The sequence below is a fragment of the Oryctolagus cuniculus genome, chromosome 10 (assembly GCF_964237555.1).
Source record: "Oryctolagus cuniculus chromosome 10, mOryCun1.1, whole genome shotgun sequence".
NCBI lineage: Eukaryota > Metazoa > Chordata > Mammalia > Lagomorpha > Leporidae > Oryctolagus > Oryctolagus cuniculus.
In genome coordinates, this window is record NC_091441.1 from 2,664,846 (window position 1) to 2,690,654 (window position 25,809).

At 58.9% G+C, this 25,809-nt stretch overlaps 1 protein-coding gene across 10 annotated transcripts in view; it reads left to right on the forward strand.

The window, feature by feature from the left end:
- ZNF516 (zinc finger protein 516) overlaps positions 1-25,809 on the forward strand; it is a 162,995-nt gene that overhangs the window by 86,838 nt on the left and 50,348 nt on the right. The gene's annotated exons all lie outside the window — the stretch shown is intronic.

Consider the following 25,809-nt stretch of genomic DNA (forward strand, 5'->3'; position numbering starts at 1 on the left):
CCTCCCGGGGGTGGGGGGGCAGCTCCGCAGTCCTAGAGGACAGGGGTGGGGTGGGATGGGGTGGGGACGGGGGTGGGCGTCACCCTGTTCAACACACCACCTCTTGCAAGCCGGGTGGGGTTGCCTTTTCATTTCTGAACAGCATTTCAAGAGGCTCCCCCAAGTCTGACGTGAGTTTCCTGCTGACAAGGTGCTCAGGAGATGGTGGACGGAAGGGGCCTGGCGAGCAGAGGGCCGGTGCTTCCCCAGGGGCCCTGTGGGCCAGCAGGATTTGGCCTGTGTGGCCCCCATGCTCAGGCCTGGGGCAGTGTGGCGTGGGTTGGACTTCACAGCCGGTGGACAGCACCTGTTACCGCTCTGCTGCCTCCCCAGGGAGCCCTGCGCTCTTGCCCTTTCATCCCCCTAGGCCACTGGGCTTGGTTCTCAGGGGGTGGGGGAGGCAGCACCTCCTGGTGGCCGCCCTGAGGCAGGTGGCACGTGGAGACTGTGGCGGGGCGGGGGTGGGGAGGGCCACCTTCCGCCAGCATTTCCTGACCTCGCTGAACGTCGAGTAGTGTGTGTGGTTTGGTTGCTTTTCAACTGTGGTGAAACGAGGGTGCAGGGCCCAAGCACTTGGGCCACCCTCCACTGCCCTCCCGGGCCACAGCAGAGAGCTGGCCTGGAAGAGGGGCCACTGGGACAGAACCGGCGCCCCAAACGGGATTAGAACTGCGGGGTGCTGGCGCCACCGGCGGAGGATTAGCCTAGTGAGCCGCGGCACTGGCCGAGCACCCTGGAGTTCTGAGGTCTGTAAGAGGTCACCCTATTCTGAGGGTGGTTTAAATGGCTGCACAGCCTGTCCTCACCTGCATCACCTGTGCGTGGTCACTGGTGTGTGTTAATGCTCTGTTGTTAATGCCGGCGTGAGAGAGTGAAGATGGCTCCCGGCAGAGTGCCTCCAGAGTGGCCACAGTGTTTCTTCAAACTTTTCTTTTTTGAAAAACAACAAAAAGGATTGATTGATTTATATGGAAGAATGACACAGACACACACACACACAGAGCTTCCATCTGCTGGTTCACTCCCCCGATGGCCACAACAACCATGGCTGGGCCAGGCTGAAGTCAGGAGCCAAGAGCGCCATCTGAGTCTCCCAGGTGGGTGGCAGGGACACCGATCCTTGGGCCGTCTGCTGCCCCCAGGTGTGTTAGCAGGGGCTGGGTCAGACGCAGAGTAGCTGGGACTTGGGCCAGTGCTCCGGGAAGGGATGCAGGCATCCCCAAGCTGTGGCTTTGCCCACTGTCCCACAACACCCCTGTCCTTCCAGGCCTGTGGGATCCTGGGGTTCATGCTTCATTTTAATGGCTGGTGACTTTTCCTCCTTTTCCCCCACTGAACACGCATGCTGGTCTCAGTCCGGCGCTGTAACCCCCGGGCACAGGCAGAGTTAGCCGCCCACACCTGCGGGAAGGTAGTGGGGCTGGTTCAGTGACATCAAGACTTCCGGCTCTGGTGCCGGTGCCGTTTGAGTTAAACAACCACCACCAAAGTTCCAAACGTAGAAGTGCCCGCGTCTCTGCTGGCAGAGAGAAGAGGGGAGGGCATGAGTTCTCGTGTGGCTTCAGAATGAGTGGGGCAGAAAATGAAGCCATCAGTCCTGCCCCAGCCCGGCTGTGGGTGTCCGGGGAGCTTGCCCCGCCCCTCCGTGCTCTGCGATGCAAATACGGCGTCCAGGATTTCCCCAGTGTGGACAGTGGCACAGACCTCATCCTAAGTCAGCTGCAGCGGGGACTCGCTGTGGTCAGCTCCCTGTCCCACTGTGCTGGCTCTCAAGGCCAGGGTGCCCGTGCCCGGCAAGGGAGAGACAGAAAACCAAGCGTCCCTCCCCGCCCGTCCCTGGCCCCAGCCCGTGTCTGTCGCTGACCTGGGCAGTTCCTCCCCACGTGTGCCTGCATCTGTGCCCTGCACAAGCGCCATCGCCAGGCCTGGTGTCCTCCCTCCAAGAAAGCAGCTCTCCGTGCTCTCTGGGCCGCCTGGCACAGGGAGGGGAGGGCGGTGGGCATCCTGCCCTCAGCTGCCCGGAGCCTGGCTCTCTGGAAGCAGGAGGAGGACGTGCAGGGGCAGTGCCTGCCGGGCCTCTGTTTGTCCCTGGATCACTCTGGGTGTAAGGACAAGGCCTGGTCCATGCCGGGCACACACGCGCCCCTCAGCATGCACATGGAGCATCAGCGTGCGGGCCGCACTGTGCTCCCCTTCTTAGCATCCCTGATCGGCGTCTCTGTTCCCGCCTCCCCTTCCTGAGAGGTGGCCGCTGTGCAAAGGAGTAGCAGAACCACTACATCCCTGCCCTGCCCATCTCTGCCACGGCCGTGGGTATCAGGTGTCCACGTGGCTGCTCAGTGGACACAGGCTCTCCCCTTCCATCACCCGGTGGGGACAGGGTGCTGTCATTCCAGGCTGGGGACAGCTGGCAGGAGTGGACCTCAGCGCTACCTCTGGCCGGGCCGCAGCTGTGTCCTCCCTCTGTCTGCCCTGGGTCTTTCCACAGGAGAGCAATGCCTGGGACACGAGCGCACCTCCCAGCCGACTCTGTGCACCTCCGTGCCTCCCCAGTGTCGTGTGCCATTCCCTGTTCCTGGCTGGGAGTCCACATCACAGGGCTTCCAGCACGGGGTCACCGGATGCCGAGGGGAGCGTTTACGGAAGCAAGGCCAGGTCTGCCCCCAGGCAGGAGTCTCAGTGTCCACACTGCCGACCGTGGCTCAGCGCGTCACCGACACAGCCGGCCGCTCTGTCAGACGGTGGCCTGCACCTGGGAACTGGACTCTGCCCTGGCCCAGCCCAGTTAGGTTCGTCCCTGGGGAGGGCGGCCTTCCAGCCCTTACTTCAGAGCCGGGGAAGCCCGCGGGTCTCCCTGGATGAGATCCAGCGTCTCAGGTTGTAGGACTCAGGCAGAAAGGCCACCGGCCCAGCAGCCGCCCTGCGAGGCCTGCCAGCCCCTCTCGTGCTGTCTGGCGAGCTGCACACCGTGGAAGCCGCTCCGGGGCTCCCGGGGTGGGGAGCCGTGAGTTCTCGCCCAGACGTTGCAGTGGCTTGTGAGGCGACGGGGGTGCCCCTGGGCAGCGGGGAGGGGACCCCTACGGTTAATTCCCCCGTCAGCAGGACCCCCCGAGACTCGGGGCGCTCAGCCATTGCTGACTTGGGGATGCACAGGACGCTGTTGATAGGGGCACGAAAGGAAGCCCTGGACGTCAGGGAGGAGCCTCGGGAGCTGTGGAACACTTAAGACAGTTTTTTCTTTAAATATAAATTATTTTAAGGTTTAAAAACTTCTTTGAAAGGCAAAGTTAGAGAGATATCTTCTATCCACTGGTTCACTCCCCAAATGGCTGCAACAGCTGGAACTGGGCTGATCCGAAGCCAGGAGCCAGCAGCTTCATCTGGGTCTCCCAGGGGGGTACAAGGGCCCCAGGCCTTGGGCCGTCCTCCACTGCTATCCCAGGCACATTAGCAGGAACTGGATCAGAAGTGGAGCGGCCGGGACTTGAACCCGTGCCCACATGGGGTGCCAGAGCCACAGCTGCAGCCTAACCCGCTACGCCGGAGCAGCGGCCCCTTAGGACGCATTTTGAGTTCCACATTGATGGGAAAGGGACTGAGAGCGTTGTCAGTTATCCCCCCGGGGACGTGAACACACAGCAAGGCTTCCAGGACCAGATCAGCAGGTCTGCCCCCGGGCAAGGTGCCCAGGGCACAACATCCGTGCCACACGAGGGCATTGGCACATGTTTGTGGAAAAGGAAAAAATGAGTTTACTTTGGTGCAGAAATATTCGAAATCCATGCATGACTTTTCATAAAGCACATTTTTCGTGAGCTACATTGAAGACTTTATTATATTCATGGATTTCAAAATTCTTGCATGAAAGTGACATCTTTTAATTTGCTCTTGCCGTGAACTTGTTGAGGGGCCCTCGTGGCTGGCCGTGCGTACAGACGGCAGTTACCGTGCTTGGTGCAGCTCCCCTGGGTCGGGGGGCAGGGCTTGCAGACACCACCCGCCTGCTGCAGATGGGCGAGGGCAGCTCTCGGCTCCGGAGGGCCCAGGACCTCTCGGCTGAGCAGACTCAGGGCCAGGTCCCGGTGCGCCGGACAGGCTGCGTGCACAGTCGCTTTCTCCGGTCTCGTGCTGTTGCTTCTGCCTGTATTCGTGCAGACGCACCCTGCAGCCCCTTCCCCCGAACATCACCCAGTAAAACCTCCCACCTTCTCAGCCCTCTGCGTCTGCAAACCCAGCTGCCTAAGCGAGGCCGTGGCCACCTCCCCCTACCCCGACACCAGCTCCTGCGTCAGAGTGACCTTGGTCGAGCAGAGCCAGAGCCCCCGGTTGGTCCGTGCGGTGGTGGTTTTCCAGCTTTGCCCGCCTTGCCTGAGACCCAGCATCCGAGCCGTCCGCTACGATGCTCCAGGAAGACACTCCCAAGTGCTCATGGGAAATGGAGCGAAAAGGTGAGCTTATTTCCACACCAAGAAGTTGAAATGCACACACATGAACGGGCTTCAGAAAGCTCATGGAAGACGTGTAGCATGAAGATTCTGAGCCTGAATTTCAGAAGTTGGTTGAAATAGGCATGACTGGTACGTGGCGCGCCCCCCACGCTGCTGCAGCCTGGGGTCCTCCCCTCGTGGTGGCTGTATGCCCATGCTGCCTTGCCTGTGTGGACAACACAGATGTTTTCTGGAATCCGCAAGAGGGCCTTGGCTCCCTTGGTGGGAATCTATCTCATTTTCGGTTGCCTTAGAAAAACCTGAATTCCCCACTTCACCATCTGACCTCCACCGTTCCTCAGAGACACAGGGCACAGGGGATGGGCGTTCCGCACCCTGCGTCTCTGTGTGGCACCAGCAGGACGCCTGCCTCTGTCTGTGCCCCTGCACCTGGGTGTCCCTGGGAGTCACTGCACTTCTCACAACACGCGCACCCACCAGACAGAGCCTCTGCTGCCCTGCCTCCTCCCGTGGGCTGTGAGGGAGCCAGGGTGTGCTTGACACGCGGCAGTCGGTGTTCACCGCAGTTCCCACAGCCTCGACTCCAGCTCCCTCCTGGTGTCGCCGTGGTCCAGAGGATGTCAGAGGCTGCATTTCGTGAACTGCAGTGTGGTACGCAGATACAAGTTGGAATTCCTCCCCAGGGATTTTCCTGTAAAAGTGTCCGTATATAGCATGGTCCTCAGACACCAGCCTTTTAAGTATTTTTTTTTTTGACAGGCAGAGTGGACACTGAGAGAGACAGAGAGAAAGGTCTTCCTTTGCCATTGGTTCACCCTCCAATGGCCGCTGCGGCCAGCACGCCGCGCTGATCTGATGGCAGGAGCCAGGTGCTTCTCCTGGTCTCCCCTGGGGTGCAGGGCCCAAGCACCTGGGCCATCCTCCACTGCACTCCCGGGCCACAGCAGAGAGCTGGCCTGGAAGAGGGGCAACCGGGACAGAATCCGGCGCCCCGACCGGGACTAGAACCCGGTGTGCCGGCGCCGCAAGGCAGAGGATTAGCTTAGTGAGCCGCGGTGCCGGTGTTACATTTATGGATCAGAAGTTCAGGTCATTCTTCCTGTTCCGGTGACTTGGCCAGCTAACTAGAGGTGGACGCTTGGGGGTGGTCTGCAGGTAGACTGAAGCAGAGAGCTGAAGGCATTCTTACTGATGCGTCATTGTGGTATTGTGCAGCCGCTCTGGGAGTGTCCTCGCCTGACTCAGAAGTGCAGTGGAAGCGAGACTTGGGTATCCTCCTTGCAAGATCGGGTGTGTGATGAGCAGGTACACCCGGAGCAGGTGCAGCGAGCAGTTTCTAACCTAGCGGCAGATCCCTCCCCAGGTTCACGGTTGGCTGAGTACTGTGGGATGCACAGTCTCCCCTACCTGCCTAAGTCACAAAGTTGCCTTCCTCCTCCCTTCTCTGTATTTTAGTTCTCTCTTGTGAGTTGGCTGCTGCCCAGCACCCCGTTTCCCTGGTGAGTTTGCTACATCTGCAAGTCAGCTGTCAGTCACTTTCCATTCTGTGCTGCCCGTGGACCCCCAGGTATTTTCTTACAGCAACTGTTAAAGACAGAGTAAGTGACCCTCCGTGGACAGGAGTCAGTGAACAGGAAACAAGGGAACACCTCACGTGTTTGTAGCTGGGCCCCCTGCCCTGCCGGGTGCCTGCCTTCTAAAAGGTGTCTGCCTGCAGCCATGCCTTTCACCTATGGACTTACCCAGCTCTTTCTGGCCCAGGTCCCTCTGCTGCAGATCTGCCCTGGCCAGACTGACATGGGGCAGACACGGAACACACAAACAAGGCTTTACTGTGTCTTTGGCAAGTGATACTCAGCCCGCGGCTGGTTTTCTAGCTGTGTCTCCGCGCCTTGTCCCAGGTGATGGTGGATATGCCGGGGGCCATGGGATGGCAGATGCGTCCACACATGCGTGGGCTGGGAAGTCGCCAGCGTGCAGTGTTCCGGGCTGCCCGCGTGGAGGGCCGTGCTCTGCAGCCTCCCAATGCAGCGTGTGCGAGAGGGACGCTGTGTGTGCAGAGGGCACTCAGAGGCAAGCGTGTGGGCCGCCGGGCGCCCCTCTGCTTCCGGCCGATGGAGCCTGCCCCCAGGTCTGGGTTGTTCAGATGGGCCTGAGGTCGAGTGCCGTGGATCCTTGCTTCCCCCAGGTCCTGAGTGATCCTCCCCAATTTAGTCAACTTCACACCATTGTTGCTAACAAATGCCCTCTGCTGCTACTTGTCTTGCGGGTTTGTTTTCTTTTGAGAAGCAGTTGTGGGGGAAGAGGTTTCGCATGCACTGGCCGGGCCAGGCTGGAGCGGCAAGCCCAGAACTCAGGCTGGACCACTGCGTGGGGGGCAGGACCCCAAACACTTGTGCCATCCAAGGGTGTGCAGCAGCAGGAAGCTGGGATAGGAGCAGAGAGGGGACTCGAACCCAGGCCCTCCGCTCGGACCTGGGATGCGGGGGTCCCAAGCCACGTCTTAGCCTAGGTAGACACCCCCCCGTCTTTCATCTCCCCTGCACTCCTGCCCGCTCCCCTGCAGGCTACTCTCCTGCATCTCCCCTGCACTCCCGCCCCCTCCCCTGCAGGCTACTCTCCTGCATCTCCCCTGCACTCCCGCCCGCTCCCCTGCAGGCTACTCTCCTGCATCTCCCCTGCACTCCCGCCCGCGCCCCTGCAGGCTACTCTCCTGCATCTCCCCTGCACTCCCGCCCGCGCCCCTGCAGGCTACTCTCCTGCATCTCCCCTGCACTCCCGCCCCCTCCCCTGCAGGCTACTCTCCTGCATCTCCCCTGCACTCCCGCCTCCTCCCCTGCAGGCTACTCTCCTGCATCTCCCCTGCACTCCCGCCTCCTCCCCTGCAGGCTACTCTCCTGCATCTCCCCTGCACTCCCGCCCGCTCCCTGTACTCTCCTGCATCTCCCCTGCACTCCCGCCCGCTCCCCACCAGGCTACTCTCCTGCATCTCCCCTGCACTCCCGCCTCCTCCCCTGCAGGCTACTCTCCTGCATCTCCCCTGCACTCCCGCCCGCTCCCCTGCAGGCTACTCTCCTGCATCTCCCCTGCACTCCCGCCCGCGCCCCTGCAGGCTACTCTCCTGCATCTCCCCTGCACTCCCGCCCCCTCCCCTGCAGGCTACTCTCCTGCATCTCCCCTGCACTCCCGCCTCCTCCCCTGCAGGCTACTCTCCTGCATCTCCCCTGCACTCCCGCCTCCTCCCCTGCAGGCTACTCTCCTGCATCTCCCCTGCACTCCCGCCTCCTCCCCTGCAGGCTACTCTCCTGCATCTCCCCTGCACTCCCGCCCGCTCCCCTGCAGGCTACTCTCCTGCATCTCCCCTGCACTCCCACCCCCTCCCCTGCAGGCTACTCTCCTGCATCTCCCCTGCACTCCCGCCTGCTCCCCACCAGGCTACTCTCCTGGCTGCTCCTCCGTTGCCTCCCGGGCGACCTCCAGGCCCACTGAGGAAACAGGGACAGGACCACCCCATATGCCCCCCCCCCCCCCGAGGCCTCTGGGTCACCCGGGCTGTGTCTAGGTAGAAGAGCCGGGTGATCCCACCAGAAACCCCTTTACGCCAGCTTCCTTTCATACTCCCACTTCCACTGAAGACCTGCAGGAGTTGTCTGCACTGTGCAATGCTTCTACGTGGACCAAGTATGGCGGTGACCGGAGGTTGCTTTGCCTCTGGTGCACTGCCCCCTGCCGCCACTAGATGGCAGACCGTGGCCGTGCAGGAGCACAATCCCATTTCAAATCTATTTGCTGCATTTTTTTTTCAGCACACATATATTAAGCACCTACTGCATGTGCATTGGGGCCACCACGACTGTCTGTACATGGGAAGACGCCGTGACTGTCCCTTGGGTAGACTGCTGCTGGGAGAGTGATGTGGATGGCCAGGCACAATGCCTCGGTCACCTCCTCCCATGCGGGGTGTGTACCTGCTGGCACCTCAGGGGTTGGGGATCCAGGACAAGGCTTCCCTCCACCTGCCCCCCCTCACCGAGGGGCTCTGTCCTCCCAGGAGGCATGCGGCAAGCGGATGAGCAGACACACAGTTCAGCGCGAGGTGGCTAGAGTGCAAGGACGGGAGAAGCCGGGCCTTTGCAGGGCTTCGGTGTGGCCACATGGCCTAGGCCTGGGGGTGAGCGCAGAGCTGGGCCAGGGGCATGAGGGGTCCGGGGGTGTGTCCATGTCTGGAGCGTGGCCGCTGCGGCGTCCCGGCAGGTGGAATGTGCAGGTCTGGTCTAAGCGAGCAGAGCCCGACCCGTGGATGCGGAGCCTCACCCGTGTTTGCTGCTGGCACAGCTGCTCTCTGAGCAACCTGTGCTGAGGCCCTGCAGAGGCTGGGGCAGGGGAGGTGGCAGCTGCAGGCCGTGTCCCCAGGGCGGTGCAGGGAGACCCTGGCAGGCCTGGGGCCTGTGCTCAAGCCGTGCTGGTGCAGCTTCTCGGGTGGGGAAGACGGGGGCGGGCGAGTTCTGTGTGGGGGTAACCTTGATCACGGCAGCTGTGCTCATGGATCTGTGCAGCTAGAGACAGAAACTGCAGCGGTCGTCGTGTGGGAGCTGGGGTGAGTCCACGGAGGCAGGGGAGAGGTGGGGTCCTGGAGGGGAGACCCACGGTCTGCCCCGTTGTCCCTGTGTGCCAGGAACGTGGGCAGGTGGTGAGGGGTGCGTGCTCTGGTGGGGGAGGGGTGGGGGGCTGTGGCTGCGAGGACACAAGGCCTGCTTGGAAAGGGAATGCCCGGCACAGGACACTGCGGGCAGGCGGCTTCGTGGCAGGAATGGGTTTTCTCGCCGTGTGGGACTCAGGCCGTGCAGGATGGAGGGGCTGGCAGTGTGGGTTTCCTCTGAGGCCTCTCTCCTCTTCACCAGCACCCTGGATTAGGGCCCCTCCTGCAGCCGTATCTCCCCCGACCATAGTTCTTCTGCGAGATCAGTCCCCAAACACCCTGGGGTTAGGGCATCAACTTGGGGTTGGGGGAGGGCATGCAGTTTGGTCCAGAGCAGTGGGCACCTCCCGGGGAGGAAGTCGGAGGGAAGGCAGGAAGGGGGAAGGGGAAAGGCCATGTGGACATGGGGCCCCTGGACACTGGGAGGGCAGGGGATGGAGCCCCCTCCTTCACTTCTCCTGCACTTCCCTGGGGTCAGCTCGGAGGCTCGGCCCTGTGGAAAGCTGGACCAAGAGGTCTGAGCCTCGGGGCCTGCGATTTTACCAGTGATGGAGACGGGAAGGGGCCCCATCACAGCCCTCGGGCTGCGTGCCAGGGTCACAGCGTGGAGAGACTGGCAGGGACAGGGTGGGGCTCCCCAGGAGGTGCTGGTGCACACCCTGCACGTTTGCTTGTTTCATGGAGGCTGTGCCAGGTAGGGAACCGCAATAAAGGTAGGAGACAAGAATTGAGTGTTCAGAATGAACTGGTGGCCAGGCGGAGCGGGTCATCAGGCTGGCACAGGGAGGGGCGTGGGGGCGTGTGCACCTGCTCTGCTGACCTTGACCAAGCTCTCTCTCAGGCTGGGTGCTCAGCTGGGACAAGTGCTCTTTTTGGTCTCATTCTTCAGCAGTCCGGCCGGATCATTGCTGCAGCGAAGGCAGACAGGTGAGGTAGTGAGTGGAGACGCGCAAGGCCCAGGCTGGTGTCTGGCTGCACCCAACTCATTGTACCGGCCAGAGTGGTTCCCAAGGCCAGCCCAGATCCAGAGAAAACAGATTCCACCTCTGATGGGAAGGGCTGAGGCCGGGGCTGTTTGTACAGTCGGTCTACCACAAGGAATTGTTAACCACAGTAACGGCAGCAGGCACGGAGCACTGGAGAGGAGGGGAGGCTGCCTGCTGGCCAGCGCGGGCGGGGGCTCCTGGGAAAGCTCCCGTGTGGTTGGCTGGCAGAAGAAATTCATAGACGGATTTGTGGGCAGCATAAGGATAAGTACTACTAAGATTTCCCTCTCTGGTTGGTTCTATCTATCTATCTATCTATCTATCTATCTATCTATCCATCTATCTATCTATCTATCAAATTACATACACACATAGGAAGGCTTCCATACTGAGAACTCTGTGTGGTTGGTTCTGCTCTGAATTTCTATGATTTCTTCACTTTTTGTATTTCATCCTTACAATGCCTGGGACATCATCTTCGTTTTGTAAAATGTTTAAGCCACGGTGATGTGTACTAAGTTCTAAGTACTGATGTTTTGGTTGGACCTGGGTCTCAATAGTGGAGTCTTTATCTTCTTCAGATCAGACTATTCGCTGGGTTTGTCCTTTCTCTGTTACTCTAACGTATGTTCCGTGTGACCACATTCTCCTGTGATGAGGCTGAGATTCTGATGATGCCATCATTGTCAATGCTGTCATACCATCATCCTCGCTGTCACCAACATCCTCATCACCATCGCCATCATAATCATGACCACCACCCCCACCACCACCATCCCACCACCACCATCCCACCACCACCACCCCCCACCACACCATCCTCCACCACCATCCCATCACCACCACCACCACCACCCCCACCATCCCCACCACACCATCCTCTCCACCACACCATCCCCATCATCACCATCCTCACCACCACCATCCCCATCATCACCATCCCCCCACCATCCTCACTACCACCATCCCACCACCACCATCCCACCACCATCCTCTCCACCACCATCCTCTCCACCACCCCCACCACCTCCATCCCACCACCTCCATCCCTATCACCACCATCCCCACTGCCACCATTACCATTATCACCATCCTCACCACCACCATCCCCAAATCACCATCCTCACCACCACCATCCCCATCATCACCATCCCCCCACCATCCTTACCACACCATCCCCATCATCACCACCACCTCCATCCCACCACCTCCATCCCACCACCTCCATCCCACCACCACCATCCCACCCCCCACCCCCCCCACCATCCCCACCACCATCCCACCACCACCATCATCACCACCACCATCATCACCACCACCATCATCACCACCACCATCCCCACTGCCACCACCACCTCCATCCCCACCACCACCATCCCCACCACCATCCCCACCACACCATCCCCATCATCACCACCACCTCCATCCCACCACCACCATCCCACCCCCCCCACCATCCCCCCCACCCCACCCCCACCATCCCACCACCATCCCCACCATCACCAGCACCACCATCCCCCCACCACCATCCTCTCCACCACCATCCCCATCATCACCATCCTCTCCACCACCATCCCCACCACCACCATCACCATCATCATCACCACCACCATCATCATCACCACCACCATCCCCACCACCACCATCACCATCATCATCATCACCACCATCCCCACCTCCACCATCCCCACCACCATCCTCACCATCACCACCAGCATGATCATCACCGTCACCGTCATCACCGTCACCATCATCACTGTCAGTGTCACCATTATCACCACCATCCTCACCACTATCCCCACCACCATCACCACCACCATCACCATGATCATCACTGTCACTATTCCATCAGTACCCCACCATCCCCACCACCATCCCCACCACCACCAACCCCACCACACCACCAGCACTATCATCACCGTCACCATCATCACTGTCAGCGTCACCATTATCACCACCATCCCCATCACCACCACCATCACCATGATCATCATTGCCATCGCTGTCACCATCCCCATCACACCACTGCCACCACCATGATCATCACCGTCACCGTCATCACCGTCACCATCATCACTGTCACCATTATCACCACCATCCCCCCCCACCATCACCATGATCATCACTGCCACCGCTGTCACCATCCCCATCATCACCACCGCCACCACCATGATCATCACTGTCACCATCATCACCGTCACCATCAGTCATTGCCATCCTCCTCCTCCTCATTGCCATTATCATGATCACCATCATCAATACCATTATAATCGTCGCCACCAACACCACAAGCAACACCGTCATCATCATTGTCTCTCTCACCTTCAGCACCTGCACTGTCATCACCACCATTGTATTCATGACTACATCACACACACGCACGCACGCACACACACACACATAAATAACAGTATCCTAAGATTACCTGGGAACACAGAACACTTAGGAGAAGATAAGATTGAAAATAAATATCTGAGTGATTAGACTCATGGCTGAAGCCAAGAAAATGTGCTAAGGAAAAAATAAAGAGGCCACAATACCAGCAGCTGGTGGGGCTCCTGTGGAAACACAGGAGGCGGGCCAGTCAGTACTGAGTGAGACCATGACACGTAAAGCCAGAGGAGGCCCCCACGTGTGCAAGTGGCAGTGCAGTGTCTGTATGGAGTGGTGGGCAGAACTCAGCGCCTCCGGGGTGCACCTGTTGTGGCATGGGGCGTCCCCGGAGATCGACCACTCTGCGGCTGGGTTTGTAATGAACCAAAATAAGGAGGCTCCTCCTGGAATGTCTGCTTGGAGAATCAGAATTTAATTTGCACTATTAATAGAAAGAATTTAGCAGCCACTGTAAATCAGTTATGTAATTTTAAAATTGTTTCGTGAAAGAAGTTGTCATTGGGGATTTGCAGACTGTTTCTTTCGCGATAGTAATACTTTCAGAAACTGCAGAAGCTTCTGCTGATAATGCAAGATTGCAGAAGAGAAAAAATCAGGAACTCATTTCAGGAACTGTTACTGTGAACTTACAGTATCACAGAAATCCTGCCTTCACATCGTGGTAAGGCAGCTAAGTGGCTGTAATACGAGATTCTGGGGTCAATCTGGCCGTTTGTTATTTTTAGATACATTCTAGATTATATAACCGTGAACTGGCTGCGGATGGGTCATGATCATGCTGCTAAACCCTATGCTGGGCTGCGCTTTGGTGGAGCCAGAAGACAAGGAAGAGAGGAAGGAGAAGGCGTGGTGGCGTCTCTGAGATTTGGAATTCACAGAAATGTCTGCTGCTGGATTGATGTCTTCTGAAGACATAGAAACAGCCCGCGGGTGGAGAAGTTGAGGCGGTGGCAGGAAACAGACAAATGTCGCTGTAGTTGTGGAGAATAACCGGATGGCGACTCCCACTCGGCACGCTCTTTGGCTGGCGCAGTCTTGTGGGCGTCGCTGTGAGAGAGGAGCCTGGAGGAGAAAGCTGGTCTCAGCGCGAGGCCAGCGGCCTCTTCGCCTCTTCGCTCGGGGCTCTCATATAAGTGGTGTCCTGGAAACGTCTGTTGAACACTGAAATATAACTGAAACAAGCGCTGTGTGTCCCGTTGCATTTTTTCCCTTTGAACACTTTAAACGTTATTAACTGAGAAAATTAGGAGAGAAATTACGTATCTGGATTGCAGGAAGATAACTTGACAAGCTGTCCTTGCAGACAAGGGGAGGCCCGTGAGCTGGTTGTTAGTACAAACGGGAAGATCTCATCATGGTCTGTTTGTTCATTCAGAAGGTGTTTAATGAACACACGCACGGATGGATCCAAAGCCGCATGGACGTCTGTAAAATGGGAGTCCTGATTTAGGTTTGGAGGCGGGGCCAGAGAAGTCCTCCTGGAAGTGAGTTGGCACTCACACCTGAGGGAAGAGTAGGAATTTGCCTTGGGAATAGGCAGGGGAGAGCATTCCCAAGGGAGGAACAAATGAAAGGTGGAGTGTGGGCGGAGGGGCCGGGTGGGGCTGGACGGGAGTGGGGGCTGCAGGGGGCAGTGCGGGGTCCAGGGCTACAGCAGGGCAGGGCTTCTTGTCCCACTGCCCAGAGGACCCGAGACACCGCAGGATTCCATGGCTCCTTATGTCCCGCCAAAAGCTAATTAGTCATCGTTTCTTTCTTTTCTCAACTATTCCCTGAGAAGCCCGTAGCCTCAGTCCCCTGCTGGGTCAGTCCTGCTCCACGTTGCATTCAGGACATGGAAATCCCCGAAGTGGGTGCCTGGTGTCCGCACTCTTTCCCCGCCGTCTGTCTGCCACGGAGCCGGTACTCAGCGCACGGAGTGACACTCGGAACCGTCCTTTGACCTGGATGCGGATAACGCCCGCATACTTTTCTGGTTGCCGTGGGCTGTGCTGTGTCCTTGTCGTCAGTTCTGTACCCATCCCTTCCAGCAGCTCCTGTCCCCGTGGAGAGAGGCTGCAGCTGCGCTCCCAGCACCCTTCGCCCTGCATGACCCCGGGAGGTCTGGAAGGCGGGGGACGAGGACCCGTGGCCCCGGGAGGTCTGGAAGGCGGGGGACGAGGACCCGTGGCCCCGGGAGGTCTGGAAGGCGGGGGACGAGGACCCTTGGCCCCGGGAGGTCTGGAAGGCGGGGAAAAAGGACCCGTGGCCCCGGGAGGTCTGGAAGGCCGGGGACGAGGACCGTGGCCCCGGGAGGTCTGGAAGGCGGGGGACGAGGACCCGTGGCCCCGGGAGGTCTGGAAGGCGGGGGACGAGGACCCGTGGCCCCGGGAGGTCTGGAAGGCGGGGGACGAGGACCCGTGGCCCCGGGAGGTCTGGAAGGCGGGGGACGAGGACCCGTGGCCCCGGGAGGTCTGGAAGGCGGGGGACGAGGACCCGTGGCCCCGGGAGGTCTGGAAGGCGGGGGACGAGGACCCATGGCCCCGGGAGGTCTGGAGGGCAGGGGACGAGGACCATTGCTTTCCAGAGATGCTCTGTGCTGCTTGGGAATGGGCTTGCTGTGTGTGTGTGTGTGTGTGTGCACGCTGTGTATGTGTACTGTGTGTGTGTGTGCACGCTGTGTATGTGTACTGTGTGTGTACTGACTGATGTGTGTGTGTACTGTGTGGGTGTCTTGCGGTGGGGTGTGTGTGTGCATGCTGTGTGTGTACTGTGTGTGCTGTAGTGTGTATGTGTGTGTGTGCCATGTGTGTACTGTGTGTGTGTGTACTGTGTGGGTGTCCTGCTGTGGTATGTGTGTGTGTGCTGCTGCTGTGTGTGTGTACTGTGTGTTTACTGTGTGGGTGTCCTGCAGAGGGGTGTGTGTGTGTGCAGGCTGTGTGTGTACTGTGTGTGTGTGTACTCTGTGGGTGTCCTGTGGTGGGGTGTACGTGTGTGTGTGCTATAGTGTGAATGTGTGTTCCATGTGTGTACTTTGTGTGTACTGTGTGTGTTTATTGTGTGGATGTCCTGCGGAGTGGTATGTGTGTGTGTGCACGTTGTGTATGTACTGTGTATGTGTGTAGTGTGTGGGTGTGCTGCTGTGTATGTGTACTGTGTGGGTGTCCTGTGGTGGGGTGTTTGTGTGTGTGCATGCTGTGTGTGCTATAGTGTGTATGTGTGTGTGCCATGTGTGCACTTTGTGTGTACTATGTGGGTGTCCTGCTGTGGTGTCTGTGTATGTGTGCACACTCTGTGTGTACTGATGTGTGTGTGTGCTGTGTGGGTGTCCTGTGGTGTGTGTGTGTGTATGTGCTGTATGTGTGTGCTGTGTGTGCACTGTGTGTGTGTTATTGTGCGTGTGTGTGCTGTATGTGTGCTATAGTGTGTGTGTGCTGCTGTGGCATATGTGTGTGTACGTGCTATGTGTGTGTATGTGCTATGTGTGTGTGAATGCACTGTGTGTATGTGTGTATGTTCTGCCGTGGTGTGTGTGTGTGTGTGCTGTGTGTATGTGGTGCCATGGGCTGTATGTGTGTGTGTGTGTGCTGTGTGTACTGTCTGTGTGTGCTGCTGTGTGTGCTATAGTGTGTGTGTGCACTGTGTGTGTGTATGTGCACTGTGTGTGTGTGCTGCCGTGGTGTGTGTGTAATGCCATGGTGTGTGTGTGTGTGTGCACTGCCGTGGGGTGTGTGTGTATGTGCTATGTGTGTGCTGTGTGTGCACTGTGTGTATGTGTGTATGTGCTGCCGTGGAGTGTGTGTGTGTATGTGTGTGTGCTGCTGTGGGGTGTGTGCGTGTATATGCATTGTGTGTATGTGTGTGTGTGTGCTGTGTGTGCACTGTGCATGTGTGTGCTGCTGTGGTGTGTGTGTGTACTGTGTGTGTGTATGTGTGTGTATGTTCTATGTGTGTACTATGTGTGCACTGTGTGTGTGTGCTGCTGTGGGGTGTATGTGTGTGTATGCACTGTGTGTGTGTGCTGCCATAGAGTGTGTGTGCATGTGCTATGTGTGTGTGTGCTGTGTGTTCACTGTGTGTGTGTGCTGCTGTGGGGTGTGTGTGCGTGTATGCACTGTGTGTATGTGTGGGTATGTGCTATGTGTATGTGTGTGTGCACTGTGTGTGTGTGCTGCTGTGGGGTGTGTGTGTTTGTGTGTGTGTGCTGTGTGTGATAGTGTGTGTGTGCACTGTGAGTGTGCTATGTGTGTGTGTGCTGTGTGTTCACTGTGTGTGTGCTGCCATGGGGTGTGTGTGCACTGTGTGTGTGCACTGTGTGTGTGCCCTGTGTGTGTGTGTGCTGTGTATTCACTGTGTGTGTGCTGCTGTGGGGTATGTGTGTGTGTGCATGTGCTATGTGTGTGTGTGCTGTGCGTTCACTGTGTATGTGTGCTGCCATGGGGTGTGTGTGTGTGTGCGCTGCGTGTACTGCTGTGTGTGTGTGCTGCTGTGGGGGGTGTGTGTGTGTGTGTATGCACTGTGTGTGCTGTGTGTGTATGTGTATGTGTGTATGCACTGTGTGTATGTGCTGTGTGTTCACTGTGTGTGTGCTGCCGTGAGGTGTGTGTGTGTGCATGTGCTATGTGTGTGTGTGCACTGTGTGTGTGTGCTGCCATGGGGTGTGTGTATGTGCAGTGTGTGTGTGTGCTGCGTGTACTGCTGTGTGTGTGTGCTGCTGTGGTGTGTGTGTGTGTATGCACTGTGTGTACTGTGTGTATGTGTGTGTGTGTATGCACTGTGTGTATGTGTGTGCACTGTGTGTGTGTGCTGCCGTGGGGGTGTGTGTGCAGTGTGTGTGCACTGTGTGTGTTCATTGTCTGTATGTGCTGCCATGGGGTATGTGTGTGTGTGTGTGCACTGTGTGTGTGTGTGCTGCTGTGGGGTGTGTGTGTGCAGTGTGTGCACTGTGTGTGTGTGCAGTGTGTGTGCACTGTGTGTGTGCTGTGTGTTCATTGTACGTGCTGCCATGGGGTGTGTGTGCACTGTGTGTGTGTGCTGCCGTGGGGTGTGTGTGTGTGTGTGCACTGTGTGTGTGTGCTGCCGTGGGGTGTGTGTGTGTGTGCACTGTGTGTGTGTGCTGCTGTGGTGTGTGTGTGTGCAGTGTGTGTGCACTGTGTGTGTGTGCAGTGTGTGTGCACTGTGTGTGTGCTGTGTGTTCATTGTATGTGCTGCCATGGGGTGTGTGTGCACTGTGTGTGTGTGCTGCCGTGGGGTGTGTGTGTGCACCATGTGCGTGTGTGTGTGCTGTGTGTTCACTGTGTGTGTGTGCTGCCATGGGGTGTGTGTGCACTGTGTGTGTGTGCAGTGTGTGTGCACCGTGTGCGTGTGCTGCGTGCACTGCTGTATGTGCGAGAGTGCCGAGAACCTCAGTGGGCGCTGGGCGCCAGCGCTCGCCCGCAGCTCCAGGAGGCTGTGGAGGTCACGGTGATTGCCGTGTTCGGCCGGGAATCCCGAGGGTGGGTCTGTCCTCCTGGTGCAGTCACCGTTCCTGACTCCAGACCGATCGTCCCAAGCCCTCCTTTTCCGTCCTGTCCTTTGCCCCAGCACAGTGCCCTGGCTCCCGGTCGCAGCCAGCCATGGGCTTCCCCGGATGTTGTTCACCCCCTCGAGGGACTTGGTGACCGGTGCGGTGCCTGTCGTCAGGGAAGCGCTGAATTGGATCGTATTCACGAGGGGCCCGGGGGCACGGCTCTTTGTGCCGTGACCTGTTTTGCACCTGTCCTCCACGGCCATCATGCGTGTTCAGTCCCCAGCGTTTCCCCCGCATTTCCCATACAGCCGTGGCGGTCAGGCCCTCTGTGCTCCCACGGGGATTGTACAGCCTGGCCCGGTTCCATGATTTGTAGGATCCAGTGAAAAAGGAGCGTGGCCGACTCCTCCTTCCAGGAGCGGGAAGAAAGGTGTCGTCAGAGGTGCAGGTGCCACACCAAGGCTGCCCCCTCCTTCCGCCCTTCTCTCACAGTCCCGGGGTTTCTGTTTGCTGTGGGACATCACACCTCCTTCGGCCAGGTGTGCCTGTGGGCTGGTCCAGACCTCCCAGGCCCTGGGGCCACCCATGTGTAACCACGAGCTGCAGGATGCCCCCGGCTGCCCGCCCTCCCTGAAGTCCAGCCCAGGACCTTCCCTCGCAGGCACCTGAGATCCCCTTACCTCTTGAGTGGGTGAGCCCAAGAGCACTCCCTCCTCTGCATGTGACCCTGGCGATGCCCCGTTATGCCGTGGGCTTCACTTACAAACACAAATTCGAAGGTAAAATCGTGATGGCAACCACAGAGCACTGGGCCCAAGCCCAGGTCCCTGTCGCGTGCCCGTGAAGCCGGCCTGGGTACGCCTTCCCAGGTACGTACCCAGGTTCCTGGGTACGGCTTCCCCAGGAGCCATGAGCGTGGGCTCCACATTAAGGCTGCTCAGGCTCAACTTGGCCTTTGCCGCTTCCCTGCTGGGCAACCCTGGGGGTGCTGCCAAGGCTCCCGAGCCCCGACTTCCAGCACGAACCACCCAGGGCTGCTGCAGTGGCTGCGTGAGACGACGGGTGCCAAGCCCAGCCGCCGCACACGGCTGTGGCCATGGAATGCTTACTACTAGCGTGGCAGATTTCACCCCTGGGACACGGGAGCCACCCCACAGCCCCTCGCAGGGTCGGGCAGCTTGGTTTTGACTGTTCCTGTGTCTCGGATCCCAGGGCCTCTGCAGGTCCCTGGGTCTTCTGCTGAGGACCCTGGGGGCTCCACAGGGAGAGGCCACTCTGGCCAAGCTGGCTTCTGTGCCCAGGGGCCAAACTCAGCTGCTTGCTTGGCTGCCTCCCAGCTTGGTCCAGGGGAAGGCACCAGCTCCCCCCACTCTGTCACTGCCTGGCACTGGGGTGTCCCTGCATTTCTTGCAATTCCTGTGGGATGACTTTTTCTACTGACATCCAGAGACACGTCCCCCCCCTCCTTCGCCCGTCTGAGCTCCGTGTGGATTCCTGGGGCCTAGGGGACGTGATGAGCTAAACTGGAACCACTTTGTTTTCTCCGCATTCTCTTTGCCCCTGGCTCCCCATGTGTGTGCACCATGCGTGTACAGACAGACTGACTCTCTGCAGCCTCAGCTCAGGGACCCTCATGCACATGCGTGTGGGGTCATTCACCTACTCAACTGTGACCCAGGGAGCAGAGAGGACGTGCCGTTAGTGTGCCCCGCGGGTCCCTGACCCCGCACCGTGCACCCTGTGCAGCCCTGGTGCTAAGGTGCCTGCGGTGACATCTGGGGAGGATCCAGCCATTTCGCTTATCTGCAGGTCAGGACCCTGAACGCCCGCCCCTGAATCCTGGTCTGCCTCCTGGGCCAGGCTCCAAGGCGATGGCACGAAGGCATCTCAGTTGCACGCTGGTCTTCACTCCTGGTCAGAACTCGCGGCCTGCACCTGCTCACCTCCCTGCCCGCTGTGCGGCCTTCGCTGGTCCTGTCTCACATCTGTGCAACCCAGTGACCACCCCTCAGCTCTGACCTCTGCCTGCACAGGCTGCGTCCTTGCTCCTGGCCATCGCTGGCTCAAACTGGGAGACTCTGCCGACCACAGCCATAGCTGTCACCGTCCTTCTGTAAGAGAAGGAACGGGAGACAGGATGGAGGGAAGGAAGCTCTGACCTCTTCCTCCTTGCACCAAAAGTTCCAGCCCCTGTAGGGAGCAGGCGATGCATTGTCAAGGTCCCTTCCTTTCTGGTGGGGCTCTGCGAAAAAGCAAAGTAATTAAGGCCAACTGTTCTGCTCGTCAAAGGATCTGGTGCCACTCATTTGCAGGTGCGCCGCTGTCCAATCCCTGTCACTCACCCGCAGAGGGCAGAGGGCAGAGGGCGTCGAAGGCCCATGCAGCTCCTCACTGACCGCACCGTGATGGTCCCAGGCCGATGGCAGGTGTGGCACTGCGGGGTTTCCCCTCTTTGTCTTGGACTTTGGGAACACGGGTGCCCAGAAGGGTGTGCTTCGCTGACAGCCCTTCTGATGGACTGGAGCCAGGCTGGCGAGGCCCCCAGCTGCCTTCTCCAAGCCCCTGGCTCTTCCTGCTCTCCACGGCAGCCATGCGGGTTTCTCTCGGCAGCCAGAATGGACCCTGCGAGTCTGCTGGTGTCCCAGGGTGTGGTGACTCAGGCACGTGGTCTGCACACCGCACACAGGGCGTGGACCGTCCGACATCAGCATGCGTGCTGCGACGTGGGGACCCATCACTCGCTGGGCGGTTGTGGTGGTGCTCCCCGAAGGCAGCCTTCTGGCCGTAGGCGGACAACAGAGCTTGGGAAGGTGGGTGCCGCCGCCGTGCTGACACGAGGATAAAGCTGAGGCCGAGCGAGTGTCGCAGCCCTTCCGGTGCTGTTCCCGGTGAAGCCGTGGGCGCCCCTGCTGGTTGTCGCAAGTTCCTGGTGCCGCCTTGGTGGCTGTGAGCAGGTTGCTGGGAGTGTCCTGGCTAAGGGACCGGGAGGCTCTCTGATGTGGGACAAGGGCACCGGCGACGTGTCTTCTTTGTCGGAGGAGCAGGGCCCACACCCCGGGGGGGAGTTCACGCGCTCTCTCTCTCGGTAACTTAGATGTCACCAGGTCTCAGCGGCAGTGCCATTACAGGTCTGGGTGTGGCGTGGTGCCTCTCACGTGGGGCTGTTTTAAAGACCCACCACGCTGGTGAATGCCAGCCTGTCTTCCAGGCAGCCTTGGCTCCCTTTAGATTAGGAACACTGTTCTTGGGAAGGAGAGAGGCCAGAGGGCGTCACGTGTGTGTGCAGGTCATCGGCTAACGGTGGCCCTTCTGTGGGCTGAGCTCCAGCGTGGAGCCCTTGCTCCTCTCTGGGCCGCCCTGCCGCCATGCAGCGCGCGGTGCTCAGGTTTGGTTACGTCCAGAGATGGCGCAGGAAGCCGTGCATGGCCACGCCCTTGCACTCTGGGAACAAGTGAGCCAGCTGACCAGAGGCCGAGGCAGGAACGCCCAGGATTGGCGGCAGCGGCGGCATCGCTGGGCCTCCCTCCCCCTCCCCTTCCCCTCCCCTCCCCTTTCCCTCCCCCTCCCTTTCCCCTCCCCTTCCCCTCCCCCTTCCCTCCCCCTCCCCTCCCTTTTCCCTCTCCCCCTATCTATTGGACTCCCCCCCCCCCCGTCTCCTCTTCCTCCTCCCCTCCCCCTCCCTTCACCCTCCCCCTCTCTGTGGGCCTTTCCCACCCCCTCCAGCTTGCACCTGTGCCAGCTGTTTCCTCTACTGTTGTTCGTTTTTATTCCAGATGGTCTCCCTTCAGCTTCAGACTACAAGTGGTATTTTTTTAAAATAGAAAGTGTAGTTAAGAAGAATTCTAAGGCCGGCGCCGTGGCTCAATAGGCTAATCCTCCGCCTTGTGGCGCTGGCATCCTGGGTTCTAATCCCAGTTGGGGCGCCAGATTCTGTCCCGGTTGCTCCTCTTCCAGTCCAGCTCTCTGCTGTGGCCTGGGAGTGCAGTGGAGGATGGCCCAGGTGCTCGAGCCCTGCACCCCATGGGAGACCAGGAGAAGCACCTGGCTCCTGGCTTTGGATCAGCATGATGCGCCGGCTGTAGCGGCCATTGGAGGGTGAACCAATGGCAAAGGAAGAACTTTCTCTCTGTCTCTCTCTCTCACTGTCCACTCTGCCTGTCAAAAAAAAAAAAAAAAAAAAAACAAAAAAGAATTCTAGTCTCAAATCCCATGGTGAAGGGAGAACCCCACTTAATATTTGGTGAATAGGAAGCTGGCGTTGCGGTGTAGCGGATGAAGTTGCCGCCTGCGATGCCGGCGTCCCATACCGGCTCTGGTCAAGTGCGGCTGCTCTGCTTCCGATCCAACACCCTGCTACGGCCGGAGGAAGCAGTGGAAGGTGTTCCAAGGGCTCGGGCCCCTGCACCCATGTGGGAGGCACGGAAGAAGCTTCTGGCTTTAGCCAGGTCTAGCCTAGCTGTTGCGATCATTTGGGGAGTGAGCCAGCAGCTGGAAGATCTCTCTCTCTGTCTCTCCCTCTCTTTCTCTCTATAACTCTGCCTTTCAAATAAACAAATAAATCTTAGAAGAGTATTTTGTGAATGTGAGTCCGAACGTGCGGTGTGGTGTGGTGTATAACAATCTAAGAGGCTGTGCTATGCTGCGCTCTCCGGCTGGATGGTATTTCACACACTGTTCTGCACATCTTCGGTGCCTTAACATCACTGTTAAGGGTTGCAAACGTCCATTCTGTGGATGTGCAATGTGTACTTAACCAAGCCTGTTTTGTTGGGCCGTGGATTATTTCAAAAAATTAATGTGACCAAAGCGCCGACAGGAGCTCGGTGTTCCCCGTCTCTGTGCAGTTACTGGGCTCCCTCTGGATCAGGGCTGCCGCCCCTGCCGGGGGGGGGCATCAAACCCCGGGCCAGGCCTCCCCCTCCCCCAGGAAGGCTGCCTGTGCACCCTGCACCTGCACCCTGGGGTGGGGCCCGCTTCCCGACGCCACTCAGCTCGTTCCTCTTGGAAGAGGCTCCTGCTGTTTGCCTTTTGCTGTCCACTTCAGTTACAGCGTGTTTGTATTTCTGTTTTTTGGCCAATTTCTCTCACCTCTGGTTAAAAGCAAAAAAGTGGCAGTTTGGAGGCTAACCCGATGCGTGCGTTTCAGCGACCACGAATGGGTGCCCTCCAGTATCCTGAGGACTCGGCCGCTGTCCCTTTGATTGGCCACACTGTGGCCGCCATGGCGTTCCTGAGAAACTGTGCACAGCCGTTTGCGATGCAGGGTGTGCTGGGAGCACGTGTCCGAGCGGGGAGGTGATTGATAGGTCACCTCATCCCTCCACAAAGGCAAGGCCTGTGTGCTGCCTGCCGTCCTGGGGTCCAGGGTCCCGGCGGGCGAGGGAGCCCGCAGGGCACACGCGTGTGATGGGTGTGGGGAAACTGCCTAAGGTTCCGGGGGCAGCAGGACGGGTCTGAGGCGGGGCTGACTGCACACGCGGCTCGGGCCTGCACGCAAGCGGGAGCCTTGGCCGAAGGGAGCAGAGTGGGAAAGGCGTTGTGCCTGCGTTCTCAGCCCCGGGGCCTCCTTGGAAACAGCCTGCCTGGGGCAGGTGCGCCTGCGCCTTGCTGAAGTGTCTCTTGGCCATCGGAAGCAGCGCCTGAGCGTGAGGCTGCTGGCTCTCGTGCGTCCTAGTTGCAGCCGGCGGCGGCCTTGCAGCGCTGAGTCAGACCTGTCCGATGGCCGCTGGGCGTTAGAGGACATCAGGCACGTGTTTGGTCCTGTTCTGACTGAAAATGGATTGGCTTTCTTTAGCAAGAAACAGCTGTCAGCAAACCTCTCCTAAGCCAAAGTCCGTGTCGGGGCTGTCAGGACCCTGGGCCGACAGGTAGGTGGCCTTCATCCCCATGGGTAGGACGGATGAGTGTGCTGGGGTGTAGCATGCGTGCACACGGCCTGCGAAAGAACCTTACACACAGCTTCCTGGACTGGGTAGCATTCCGCACTTTGCCTTCCCCACCTCCCCACCTCATGAATTGTCCTTAGCACTGGCGTATTGTTTTTTTTTTTTTTTTTTTTTGACAGGCAGAATGGACAGTGAGAGAGAGAGACAGAGAGAAAGGTCTTCCTTTGCCATTGGTTCACCCTCCAATGGCCGCCACGGCTGGCACGCTGCAGCTGGCGCACCGCACTGATCTGATGGCAGGAGCCAGGAGCTTCTCCTGGTCTCCCATGGGGTGCCGGGCCCAAGCACTTGGGCCATCCTCCACTGCACTCCCGGGCCACAGCAGAGAGCTGGCCTGGAAGAGGGGCAACTGGGACAGAATCCAGCGCCCCAACAGGGATTAGAACCCGGTGTGCTGGCGCCGCAAGGCGGAGGATTAGCTTAGTGAGCCACGGCGCCGGCTAGTGTATTGTTTTTAAAAATAAATTTAATTCCATCACCCATGATCTTTTAAAAAATTCATTTATTTTCATTTTATTTGAAAGGCAGGGGGAAAAGAGAGACGCAGAGAGTTTGCTATCTACTGGTTCACTCCCTAAATGCCTGCAGTAGCCGGGGCTGCATGAGGCCCAGCCCGGGAGCCCAGAACTCAAACCAGGTCTCCCGTGTGGGTGGCGGAGACCCAGCCACGGGAGCCGCCACGTGCTGTCTGCGGGTGTGCGTTAGCAGGAAGCCGGAGCGGACGCGGAGGAACCCGGGTTTGAACCGGGATGAGGCTGTCTGAAGTGCCAACAGCTGCACCAAGTGCCGGCCCCAGCCCCAGCTGTCACGGTTGGTCTCGGGGCGGCAGGGGCAGCTCGTGAGGACATGGCGCCTTGTGAGAGCAGAAGCCGGCAGGGCAGAGCCAGCAGAGGCCGGTGTGGACACTGCCGTTCTGTAGTTCCGGTGCCTGACTGGCACGAGGCCCTGGTGCCGCACCGTGAGGTTCCCGGCTCCCTCCACCCTGTGCTGTGTGAGTGAAGACTTGTTCCCACGCGGCATCTGGGGCTACCATCGTGTTCTACCAGCCCCTTTGGGTCAATGAACTTGAATAACTGAAACAATAAGCCAGGCTCAGAATCTGTCATTTGGACCGGAAATGAAGGCCGACACGTGCATGCATTTGGCCTTGGACGGGGTTTCCATTTTGTGAGTGGGAGCAGAGTCCAGTGCTACAGATGTCAGGGCCTGCAGTGCTCACAGGCACTGTGGGTGGACAATAAACCCACCAGGCCGTGAGCTCACAAGTGCTCCGGGGAGACGTAGCCGGCCGAGCCGTCCATGGGAAGCTGTGGCTTGTGCTGCGTGGAGCGTTCTTGTTGGGCCATTTTATTAATTTGAAAGGCAGAGTTAGAGAGAGAGAGAGGGAGAGAGAGAGAGCGAGAGAGAGAGAGAGGGAGAGAGAGAGAGGGAGAGGGAGAGGGAGAGGGAGAGGGAGAGGGAGAGAGAGAGAGAGAGAGAGAGAGGGAAGAGAGAGAGGGAGAGGGAGAGGGAGAGGGAGAGGGAGAGGGAGAGGGAGAGGGAGAGGGAGAGGGAGAGAGGGAGAGGGGAGAGGGAGAGGGAGAGGGAGAGGGAGAGGGAGAGAGGGAGAGAGAGAGAGAGGGAGAGAAGAGAGGGAGAGAGAGAGGGAGAGAGAGGGAGAGGAGAGAGAGAGAGAGGGAGAGAGAGAGAGAGGGAGAGGGAGAGGGAGAGAGAGAGGGAGAGGGAGGGAGGAGAGAGAGAGAGAGAGGGAGAGAGAGAGAGAGAGGAGAGGGAGAGAGAGAGAGAGTGAGGAGAGAGGGAGAGGGAGAGG